This window comes from Macaca mulatta, chromosome 17 (assembly GCF_049350105.2).
Source record: "Macaca mulatta isolate MMU2019108-1 chromosome 17, T2T-MMU8v2.0, whole genome shotgun sequence".
In the NCBI taxonomy this organism is placed as follows: Eukaryota; Metazoa; Chordata; class Mammalia; order Primates; family Cercopithecidae; genus Macaca; species Macaca mulatta.
The window spans coordinates 31,899,926-31,912,895 of record NC_133422.1 but is presented as its reverse complement, the minus strand read 5'-3'; the positions used below and the strand labels follow the sequence as shown (position 1 = coordinate 31,912,895).

General features: G+C 39.1%; 1 long non-coding RNA gene across 1 annotated transcript; it reads right to left on the bottom strand.

Annotated features, from left to right (window-relative positions):
* Positions 1-7,076: 7,076 nt before the first annotated feature.
* LOC144336150 (uncharacterized) lies at positions 7,077-9,302 on the bottom strand. Its single transcript, XR_013407661.1, has 2 exons — positions 9,161-9,302; positions 7,077-7,779 (listed from the first exon to the last, which is right to left on the bottom strand). It is a non-coding gene; the product is annotated as an uncharacterized LOC144336150 (long non-coding RNA).
* Positions 9,303-12,970: the final 3,668 nt, after the last annotated feature.

The following is a 12,970-nucleotide window of genomic DNA, read 5'->3' as shown; positions in this document are numbered from 1 at the left end:
CATTTATAGTAACATCAAAATATTAAATACTGAAAAAAATCTGACAAAAGATATGCAAGATGTGCACTGAAAACTAAAAAATATTGCAGCCAGGCACGGTGGCTCACGTCTGTAATCCTGGCACTTTGGGAGGCCGAGGTTGGTGGATCACCTGAGGTCAGGAGTTTGAGACCAGGCTGGCCAACATGGCGAAACCCTATCTCTACTAAAAACACAAAACAAATTAGCTGGTTGTGGTGGCAGGTGCTTGTAATTCCACCTACTTGGGAGGCTGAGGCAGAAGAATTGCTTGAACCCGGGAGGCAGAGGTTGCAGTTAGCCGAGATCGGGCCATTGCACTTCAGCCTGAGCAATGGAGCAAGACTCTGTCTCAAAAAAAAGAAAAAGAAAAAAAAAACAACAACATTGCCGAGAGAAATTAAAGAACACTAACAAATGGAGAGCTCCTCCAAATTCATGAGTCAAGAAGACTCAATATTGTTGAGATCTCAGTTCTTCCAAGATTGACCTATAGACTCAACATGATCCTAATCAAAATCCCTAGTTGGGCATGGTGGCTCATGCCTAATCTCAGCTCTTGTTGGGGCTGAGGCAGGAGAATCACTTGGAGGCAAGGAGTTCAAGACCAGCCTAGACAATAGAGACCCCATCTCTGAAATAAAATACATTCAAAAATCCCAGAGCTTTTCCCTTTTAGAAGTTGACAAACTGATTCTAAAATTCAAATGGGGGAAAAAAGTCAAACGAAAATGCAAAGGACTTAGAATAGCCAAATCAGCTTTGAAAAATAACAAAGTTGGAGAGATAACATTACTTGATTTCAAGACTTGTCAACCTTGTGGTATTGGCGCAAAGATAGACAGATTAATGCAACAGAGAATCCATAAACAGACCCAAACCATATGTAGACAACTGATTTTTAACATAGGTCCAAAGGTAATTCAGTGGAGAAAAAAAGAGTTGAAAAGGAGAAACTTTACAACAGATTGGATATACATGTGCCAAAAAGTGAGTTTCAATGTATATCTTGCACCATGTAAAACAATTCACTCAAAATGGATTATAGGGCTACAACTCCTATAAAACTTCTAGAAGAAGAAAATCTTTGTGATCTTGGGTTAGACAAAGATTTCTTAGCACACCAAAAGCATGATCCATAAAAGAAGAAATTTGCAAATTAGACTTCACCAAAATTTAAGAGATTCTACACTACGAAAATATTTGCAGTCACATCTCTGATGAAGAGTCTGCATCCAGAATATCTGAAGATCTCTCAAAACTTAGAAACTGTAAGTCAATAGGGAAATAGAAATTAAAACCACAACCATATACCACTACACACCCATTTAAATGGCTAAAATGAGAAAGACTGACCATGTTGGCAAGGATGTAGAGCAACCGGAAGACGCATACGCCACTGGTAGGAATGTAAAAAGGCACAACCATAAAATGACTTAGACTGCTGCTACACAATTAGCACCCAAGAGATATGAAATAACATGTTCATGCAATGTTTGTACAGGAATGTCTGTTTATAGCAGTTTTAATGGTTAACAGTTGAAAACTGGAAACAACCCAAATGTACATCAACAGGTGAATGGATAAACAGTAGTACAGCTGGCCGGGCACAGTGACTCATGCCTGTAATCCCACACTTTGGGAGGCCGAGGCAGGTGGATCACCCAAGATCAGGAGTTCGAGACTAGTCTGGTCAACTCTGTCTTGTCTAAAAATACAAAAAAATGTGACATGCACCTATAGTCCCAGCTACTCGGGAGGCTGACGCAGGAGAATCGCTTGAACCCAGGAGGCGGAGGTTGCAGTGAGCCAGGATCACGCCTGAGTCACAGAGCGAGACTCCGTCTCAAAATAAACAAACAAAAAACAACAGTAGTATAGCCAGTATAGCCATACAATGGAATACTGCTCAGCAATAAAAGGAATGAAGTATTGCTACACACTACAACATGGATGAATCTCAAAATTATGCTAAGTGAAAGAAACCAGACAAAATTAGTATTATTTTGTATGATTCCATTTATATAAAATCCTGAAAAATTTTAAAACTCATCTGTATGACAGACAACAGATCAGTGGTTTCCTGGGTGGGGGTGGGGGTTGGAGAGCAGGGTGGAATTTTAAGAATAAAAGGGGCATTAGGAAACATATTGGGGTAATAGGTATGTTCACTATCTTGATTATGGTGATGATTTTACGAGTGTATACATATGTAACACTTCAAAATGTACACTTTAAATAATGTGTGTGGTTTGCTTTATGTCAATTATAGCCCTATAAGTTTTTTTTTTTTTTTGAGATGGAGTCTCACTCTGTCACCCAGGCTGGAGTGCAGTGGTGAGATCTCAGCTCACTGCAAGCTCCACCTCCCAGGTTCACGCCAGTCTCCTGCCTCAGTCTCCCAAGTAGCTGGGACTATAGGCGCCCACCACCACACCCAGCTAATTTTTTGTGTTTTTAATAGACATGGGGTTTCACCGTAGCCAGGATGGTCTCCATCTCCTGACCTCGTGATCTGTCCACCTCAGCCTCCCAAAGTGCTGGGATTACAGGCGTGAGCCACCACGCCCGGCCTAAAGCTATTTTTTAAAACACATTTAGAGCTGTAGATAAGAGTTGATAGTCATAAGCATATGGACGGTGGTAAGCAACATGAGAACACTAGCACAAGGAGGCCAGGCATAGTGGCTCACACCTGTAATCCCATCACTTTGGGAGGCCAAAGCAGGAGCATCCCTTGAGTCTAGGAGTTCGAGACCAGCCTGGGCAATACGGTAAAACACTGTCTCTACAAAATACATTAGCCAGATGTGGTGGTGCATGCCTGTAGTCCCAACTACTCCTGAGGCTGAGGTGGGAGGATTGCTTGAGCCCAGGTCGAGGCTGCAGTGAACCGTTACTATGCCACTGCACTCCAACCTAGGCAACATAGCGAGACCCTGTGTCAAAAAAGAAAAAAAAAAAAGGCAAGAAGAAAATTTAGTTTTTTCACTTAATAAATACTGAATCCCTACTACGTATAGATATTATGTGAGGTATTAGGGATACTAAAATGACTGCAATCTTGGTGCTTAATAATCTAGTGTTGGAATCACACATACCAACAGGCAGTTATTGCAGTGTCATATATGTCTAAATGGAAGAGAGTAAAGGGTTCTGTGAGAGCAGTCAGAAGATTCTGAAAGCTCAGAGGAAGTAATGTCTCAGCCGAAGCCTGAAGAACATATAGGAGTTAACCAGCATGAGATAAACTGCTGAGCAGAGTGGGCTGGAAAGCAGAGGTAGCCCAGTGATTTGGGAAATACAGCTTCAGGGATGTTTATTTGCAAAAGCCCCTTCAAACCCTCTATCTAATTTGTTAATATAATTTTGTATGTATTTTTCCTAAATAAATCCCCTCCCCACTCCCACAACCCCACCAAATTGTGTAAATTTTGGCCCCACAAAACCTGGATTTGTCCTTAAGTAGGTCTTTCTTTTGGGTTATTTAGAATTCAGCTCTTTCTTATGTTTGGGGAATTCCTTGAGTCTTCCCACTGAGCCAGTCTCCCTTTATAAAAGCTGAAAATGCAAACGACTTAAGTTGAACTTGTACATACTTTAAAATTGGTAGCTAGTTAACAACAATAAATCAAGGAAGGACCTTAGTGTATCCTCTCCAGATGCAGTAGCACATGTGTCAAGATTAAATTCCCAAAGCAGCAGATAGTATTACAAAGCACAGTGTGTCAGTGCTTGGCAACAGCGGCTACAATCTCCTCACCCAACCAGTTATGCAGTATAGTTCCAGGATTTATTCCCAGCCGTGTGGCTCAGACTGATGCTGATTCTCTAGTCCTTTTGGCCATTCAGCGAGCAGCACAATATTCTTCTAATACAATTTATCTTATGCTGAAAACCAGAATCCATCTCTGTTGCTTATGACTAAAAATCCAAACTGACAGACAATTTGGTATTTGGAAGTGGAGTACTACTAAACAGACCTGGAATGGTGTGTAACTGGCTGAGTGGGAAAGGCAGGATGGAGGGCAGAGACACAACTGTTTCGGGCTAGGAAACTAGTGACTCTGAGACAGGACACCAAGGTCACACAATCAAGAAATGTACTCTAAAGCTGAGCAGCCTTAGAAAGAGTCTTCCCAGTGCTCATATTAGATGTGGCTGTTGAGGACAGAACACCAGAGAGCCACAGCCACCAGTTGAAAAAGCAGCCTGTGTATTCCACCAGAGATCTTAGACATGAAGCTGGATAGAGTATCTGGATGAGATTCTGGTTGATTCTCTTTGGGAAACAAATACATTTTTCATATGGGCATGAACATTTTTCAGTGTATGTACAGGAAGGACAAGTATACCTAACAGTAGGATACTTCACTTCTCCTCCCTTCTTCCTTGCTGTGGAGCCCCAATTTTGTTTCTCCAGCACATTACTAAGTCATTTGTGGTAATCCCACAATCCACACTATTGGGATCCCCAACCCCACAGTGGCCATTATGGCCAACAATATGGTTTACGAAGGGGTATATAACTAATCTAGCCATTTAGGCCATGCATGAGATATCTGCTCAGGGATTCTGGGAAAGGTCTCCTTATTGATAAACAGAAACATAGAATAAATTACTGCAGCTACCTTTAGCAGTAGCCATCCTGGAAGACCAAACCAATATCCCAAGGAAAGTGAAAGCAGAAGGATGGAGAAACCTGGTTCCTCAGTGTTACCACTGAGCTCCTGAGTTAACCAACCCAGAAGCCTCCAAACTCTTGACTTTTTGTTTTGTGTTATTTAATAATTTTCAGTTAGGTTTTTCTGTTTGCTTCTTGCAATTGAAAGCATTCTTATTCTAATTGCTATTATGTCTGGGAGTGTAGAATTTGATCATAAGGCTGGTGAAATAAAGAAGAGGTGAGACCACATAGGGCCTCAACTCCATTTGAAAAGACTAAAAAAACCACTGAAGGCTTGACATAATTAGACCGACACTCCTGTTGCATTGGGGAGAACAGATTGGAAGCGGACAAGTTGAAAGCAGAGAATAAGAACAGTGACCTTTAGACAAAACTTGGGAGAACTCCAATCTTTGAAAAAGTCTCTGGAGCAACCCAAAGGGAACATTAGGAAATTATTTTTTACATGGTAAAAGGGGGAAAATATTACAGAAGCAGGAGGATAGGAGAGTTGGGCACTTCAGATTGGGCAAAACTGAAGGCAATAGAGGGTTTAGAAGAAAAGTGAGTTATGAAAGGTTATCAATTGATCAAGAGGTCCAGGAAGAGAAGGAAGGATGGGATTCAGCGATATGGAAATTGGTTACTCTTAGTGACCTTTGCAACAACAACTTCAGGGTAATAAGTCAAATGCAATACTACAGCGGGTTAAAGAATAAATGGAAAGTGAGGAAGGCAGCAAGTTTACAGGTTAAGGACAGTGACAATAGCATCACAGGTCCTTCCTTAATAAACAATGTTGAGTTAATGATTTGGTGTGGAGAGGCCAAGTACTGAGAGCCATGTCCTATTCAGGAGCTGATGACTAGATTATGTTAGGGCTACAGAGAGTCAAGACGTAATATAGGGACAGATCATGCTGGTCCTTGTAAACCCTGTTCAGAAGTTTGCATATTCCTGGTAAGAAATCATGGTAACTTAAACTAAGGTAGAAACATGAAGATGAATGACACATTAAAAGCTTTTGAGGAGGTAAATTACCTGGGCTGCATGATTGATGGGATGTGGATCTCAGATGTGACTGAGCCATGGAAATAGATGAGATTCTCAAAGGAGCATGTGCAGTGGGAAGAAAGCCAAGAATGGAATCTTAAGAAATACCAGGATATAAGGCAGAGCTCCCCAACTAATGTACTATGAATGGGTTATGGCTGTGCCCAAAATACTGATCCCTTTCGTCTAAATGGATGGTGAGAGTCACTGGCTGGTCACACGCAGCAGTAAGCAACTTCACTGGTTAACCCCAGTGTGTCTCTGGAGGGCAGACATTATATTCTGTCAACTTTGTACTACAAGTTCCATGACTATGTGGAGCCATCCTTGATACCTTACCCAATACATGTTGGTTAAATGAATAAATGTAGAGCAACATTGAGGGACAAACTTAAAATGATAGGTTGGGGCCAGATCAGTTATTCTTAAACTTCCAAGTGTACATTAAGATTACCTAGTGCTTTTCAAACTTGAATGTCTATATTATTCTGATTCATTAGGTCTGGAGCAGGGTCTGGAGTTCTATTTTTCTAAAATGTTTCCAGTGATGCTGATGCTAATTTGGGACCACTCTGAGTAGCAAGAAATAAACAATACTAGTTAAAAATACAACCTGTACAGCTTTCCCATGAGAGAGAAATTCAGTAGGTATGGGGTGGAGCCAAAGAATTCGCATTTTAAGAAAAACATCAGCTGGGTGCAATGGCTCACGCCTGTAATCCCACCACTTTGGGAAGCCAAGGAGGGGTGGATCCCTTGAGCCCAGGAGTTGGACACCAGACAGGGAAACATGGTGAAAACCCCTTTCTACAAAAAATACACACATCTATTAGCCAGGTATGGTGCAGGCCTGTGGTCCCAGCAACTCGGCAGGCTGAAATGAGAGGACTGCTTGAGCCCTGGGAGGTGACACTTGCTGTGAGCCAAGATTGTGCCACTGCACTCTAGACTGGGTAACAGAGCAAGACACTATCTCAAAACAAACAAACAAAAACAAACAAACAAAAAAACAAGAACAACATTAACTCTGCAATAGTCGGCCTAGGAACCCAGTTTGATGGAGAAATTTGAACGTTAAGCTAAGGATTCTGGACTTTATCCTACAGGTAGCAAGAAAGGCATTGAGGTTTTCCATATACAAATACTACGTATTCCCAAGGGATATTTTTAATTAATTAATTTATTTATTTATTGAGACAGGGTCAAAGAGAGAAGAGAACAGAAAAAACGAGAGAAAAATAAAGGAAGGCCAGGAGTTGGCAAGCAAAGACACACTCAAGAGTGCTTCTCTTTGCTTCCTTGCCCTCTGAACTGTTCAATAAATAGTGAAGAACACAAAGCTAACTGCAGTATTTATTTCAGACCTGCTGCTGCTCTCCAATTTAAAAGCAATACAGGTTCCATTAAATTTGTCACAGTTGAAACTGGTAAAGGTAGACCTCTACAGGTGCTTCTCGACTTACAATGGGTTTATTGGGAGGGGAAATTGTCGTAAGTCAAAATGCCTTCAATACACCTAACCTACTGAGCATCAGAGCTTAGACTAACCTACCTTAAACGTACTCAGAAGACTTACACTAATCTACATTTGAGCAAAATCATCTAACATAAATTATTTTTTATTATAGAGGGTTGAATACCTCATGTAATTTATGGGAACAACGTCCTAAACATGAAAAACAGGATAGTTGTATGGGGACTCAAAGTTCACTTTCTTCTGAATGTGCATCACCTTTGGAACCATCATAAAGTCAAAAAATTTTAAGTCAAACCATCCTAAGCCCCGGACCGTCTGTATATGAAGTGCTCCCTAAGGGGCACTATGCCAGATACTATGCCTAAGTGTTTTCCAACTTCCTGTACCACATTCAAAAGGAGCATCTTCATAAAGATGTTACTGACATCATGGAAAATATTAGTCCTTCCTTTCTTTGCAGCTGACAGGATTTTTAAAAGAAGCTCTAAACCACAAGCGTATTCCAGCAGCTGTTTGTTCTTCCTGGTGTGAGTTACTTCCTCCCTCTGCCACTATCGCTTGTATTCTGGTTTGAGGAAATATTAAGCAGCACAGTAAATCGATCTGTTTTCAGAAATTGCTTAGTCCTGGAATTAATACATTTTACAAAGCAGGTTTGCTTTAGCTCCTTAAGATTTGGTTACTTAGAATAAAATCTTCCCAATTTAATAGCCAATTTGCATACATGTATAAATACATGAACTTTAAAAGCACCTTCAGGATTAAGAGGGTTTTGTTATCTGTTTTTACAGAATGTAAAGCTGATTACCTCAGCAAGTTTTAGAGCAATTTTAAGAATAGTAATAACACAAGAATCTTAAGATAATACATTCTTTAGAACCAAGAATCTAAGGATAATACATTCTTTAGAACCAAATGTGTAAATGGTTAAATAAAGGATGTTTTAACAACATGGTCTCAACTGTGGAGGTATCATCATCTTTCAAAGCTACCTGCAAAAAAGGGACAATGTCCTCACTGGCTAGTAAAAATCAGAAAAATTTAAGAAATTCTCAGCAAATTTCTTATCTTTTAAAATACCCATGGTCATCCCCTAAGAGGGTAAATCCACGTGTCATTAATAAGCAAGTAAGTGAGTTCATAAGCCATACTAACCTCCAGGATTTTTAATTTCTTGGTAGGGATAATGGACATTAAAAGGAAGCTTATACTTTCCTATTAATAAGGAGATTTATTTACAACAAATTTCTACTTCAAAACACTTCCAAGCATATAACAAATACCATCCTTAAAAGAGGGATTCCCTATTTGATTGTCTCAGTTTATTAGAATATGGATGGTCTTTTCATTCTAAATAACATGTCCTTTGTTTGCTTGTTTTTGTATAGGAATTATCCTGGAATCTGATAACGCTGGGACCCTACTGATGGCTAGGCACTGCGTATCTTCGTTATGTGCCATTTCCATTCATTCCTTAAAATATTATGAAACATTGTTACAAACAAAAGAATATCATGTATAATTATAATATGGATAACACATATTATAGTATAATATATACAACATATAATAACATAAAAGCATGACGAAATGACCACCTGTGAACCTGCCGTCCAACTTGAGGAACAGAATGTAGTACTGTCGAAGCCCCTGGGTGTCCCTCCTCAATTACTCTGCCTTCCTGAAATACCGTGTTATGTTGATCATTTTCTTTATAGTTTTATCACCTTTAGAGCTAACAAAGTATATTCAAAATTTGGTTTTTGAATTTTATAAAATTCTATTATATTGCATGCATTCTGCTGCAACTTATTGTCTTTAGGACACCGTGAAGATATCGACAGAGTGTTTTGAAATTCATCTAAGTATCTACACTCTAAAAGTGAATATCTGACAGAAATAATCTCAATCAATGAATTTTATAAACCCCAGCAATTAACACTTACCTGCTTCATTGTCAATCGGGAACTCTCAGTTTCCCCTCTTTTATCCACTGGATCAGCACTGCAATCTCATTTTAAAGGGGTTGTTCATATTCTGTGGCTAACTGCTTATCAAATTCCATATCCCAAAGTGAAGGTGATGTGTCTGTATAATAAGACATTTTAAATAAGAACAAGTCAATGTAAATATCTTTTTAAAAAATGTTATAACCAATCCTGGATTGATCGTGTATTTTTCATAACTTGACACTCATAATTACAGTATATAACAAAAAGTTACTCACTGAGAGATAACAGCAACAAAAATTATAGTAAAGATTATAACTAGGCTGGGCACAGTGGCTCACACCTGTAATCCCAGCACTTTGGGAAGCCAAGGTGGGGAGATCAGGAGTTCAATACCAGCCTGACCAACATGATGAAACCCCATCTCTACTAAAAATACAAAAAATTAGCTGGGCACAGTGGTGCGCACCTGTAATCCCAGCTTCTTGGGAGGCTGAGGCAGGATAATTGCTTGAACCCGGGAGGCGGAGGTTACAGTAAGCCAAGATCGGGCCACTGCACTCCGGCCTGGGTGACAGAGCGAGACTCTGTCTCAAATACATACATACATACATACATACATATACACACACATACTACAACTATAATAATGGCAAGCTTAACTTTGGTTTTACCACAATGTCAGGTAATCACTATCCCTTCTACTGGAAAAAAATAAATAAATTTGTATTTTGTTTAAAGGTATTTTTATGAATATGAATATTTTTATACAATATGTGACTTTGATTTTTAAAATCTAGGCTGTTTACTTTTTACTCTATCAAAATTAGTCACTAATGTACTACTGTTCACAACCAAAGAAGTTAGATCAACAGAATAACAATAAAACTGCTAATGAACACTGAGTACTTCCTCTTTGCTTAAATGTTTTTTATGCATTAGTACATTTAATCCTCACAATCAACCCTATGAGTTGGCTAATTACCACCATCACATTACGTTTCAATAACTTTTTTACTTTTGAAATTTCAGATCATCTTCTGAGAATGAGCCATATTCCCACCAGTTACTGCTGCTGGGAACATAAAATGGTACAAACATCTTGGAAAACAGCTTGATGGCTTCTTAAAAAGTTAAAAATACATCTATTATTCATCATAGTTATTTCATTCCTGGATATTTACCCAAGAGATAATACATGTCCATACAAAGACTTGTACACGAAAGTTCATGGCAGCTGTCTCTGTAACAGCCAAACGTGGGTTGTAATTTGGGAAACAATCCAAATATCCACTAACAGGTGAATAGGTACAAAAATGTAATACATCGGCAGGGCACGGTGGCTCGCAGCTGTAATCCCAGCACTTTGGGAGGCCGAGGGATCGTGAGGTCAAGACGGATCATGAGGTCAAGAGCTCAAGAACAGCCTGACCAACATGGCAACACCCCGTCTCTACTAAACATACAAAAATTAGCTGGGCATGATATGGCAGCTACTCAGAGACTGAGGCAGGAGAAATGCTTCAACCAGGACCCAGGAGGCGAAGGTTGCAGTAAGCCGAGATCGCGCCGCTGCACCCCAGCCTGAGCTACAGAGCGAGACTCCGTCTCAAAAAAAAAAAAAGTAATACAGCCATACAACTGTATACTATTCAGTAATAAAAATGCATTAGTAGTATATGGAACAACATGGATGAATCTCAACTCATTAGCTGAGTGAAAGAAGCCAGACGCAAAAGAGTTCATACTGTGTGATTTCATTTATGTACAATTCTAAGAGATGCAACCTAATCTATTTTAACAGAAAGCAGATCAATGGTTGCCGGCATTGTGTGCCTGTGTGTGTGTGTGTGTGTGTGTATGTGTGTGTACTGTAAAAGGATATAAGGAAACTTTTAAGGGTTATGAAAATGTTCACAATTGAAAGTGGCAGTTTCATGGGTGTATCTATTTGTTAAAACTAGTCGAGTTACATACTTTAAATGTGTGCAGTTTGTTGCACACAAATAACTTAATAAAGTTGTAAAAGGAAAACGAATATCAATATCTATCCCTTGGCTACTTTTTTCCCTAATTGTTGGTCCTTAATTAATTTTTCAAACATTTTTTATCTTTCTGGGCTAGAGGTATACATTGCATATGATTTATCCTCCAGCCTACCTGTTTATACACTTTTGTCAAGCCCCCTAAAGCATGTCAACAAATGGCTAGCTCATTTACTCTTCCACGTGGGTAAGCCTTATTTTATCTATTTGCTTTTTCTGAATCTGTTTCTATAAGCCTTTGTGTGCAGAGATGTGTCTAACCACATGCTGACTAGTAGATATTAAGTATTTTGGCCTAGATCATCTGATACTGAGTAACTATTACAATTGTTAGCCACATTTACAGAGCAATCACATCAATAATATAACTATCTCAGTTATCTTTTACTTGGTGGACATTGACCGACCTATGTCTTTTCTATCATCATTAGGATCATCATGTTTTTACACTTGCTAATAGTTGCAAACATTTATTAAATGTGTACTATGTTCCAGGCACTGTGCCTCACACTTCTCAGATGACCTCATTTAATCCTGGAGATGTATGTACCAACCTTTATTTTACAGTTGGGGAAACGTAAGTGCAGCAGAATCGGAATTTGAATCCAGTTCTACACAACACCAACACTCTTTCTGTTAAGCTATACTGCCCGTCGACTCTAGGATAACCAGTAGGGCCTATGACTATATCCTTTGTAGCAGTGTAAGAATTTAGTAGGGAACAAGACGTGGGAATCATGGAACAGAATAACTCATTCAATCGGTCAATAAAAAAATTACTGCATGCCAACTATATTTCCAGCATTCTTTGGGATGGTAATATAACAACAGTGAACAACTGCTAAATTTAAGTTTCCATATTTTGCTATTCTTGTACTTAACTGGAAACAAAATCATTCTTTAGACTCATGAAAGCATAGCACAAACAGTACCTTCATTAGAGTAAATTATTACATAAATTTGTGTGCTACTTTCCTCACTACAGTATAATCATTTGATACTGTTTTATAAAATACATAAAATTTCAATGCCTCCTTGCCAACTAATTTCAGTTTTAGAAATAAGATTATTTTAAAAAGCAAGCTGGCTCCTTCAAGAATCCAAGTGTCTTGGCTGGACAACAGCAGCTGCCCTGACAAAAAATTCCTTTCTGATGCATACTTAACGGACACGATTTGAGCAGGGGAGAGGTGATTCATTGTCCCTATGCATTTTGCATTTCCTTTTTATCATACACAACAGAATGCAGTTTTTGTAATACAAGGGGGTTGTTCTTTTAGCTTCACCTTCAGTTCTAATGAACAAACGTTAACTGAATTAACTACTTTCCTTTAGAGATGTATATTTTATAGTACAGTTTGTTCAAAAAAGAATTTAAGATTTAAGATAACTAGTTCCTGTGATCTGTAATCCACATGAGTAGATGCTACAGGGTATACAGTCATGAATGAGATCTAGCCTCTAATATAGTTTATTAAATAGGGGGAAAATCAGAAGTTCATATAAGTAACTGCTAGAAAGATTAAGTGAGCCATTAGAGGCTGACCTAGGAACTTATCTATCACATATAACATTTTTCCCCCCTTTGAGAGGGGATCTCGCTCTGTCACTTAGGCTGGAGTGTTATGGCACAATCGTAGCTCACTGCAGCATCGAATTCGGGGCTCCAGTGATCCTCCCACCTCAACCTCCCAGGTCGCTAGGACTATAGGCATGCACCACCATACCCAGATAATTTTTTTCTATTTTTTAGAGAAAGGAT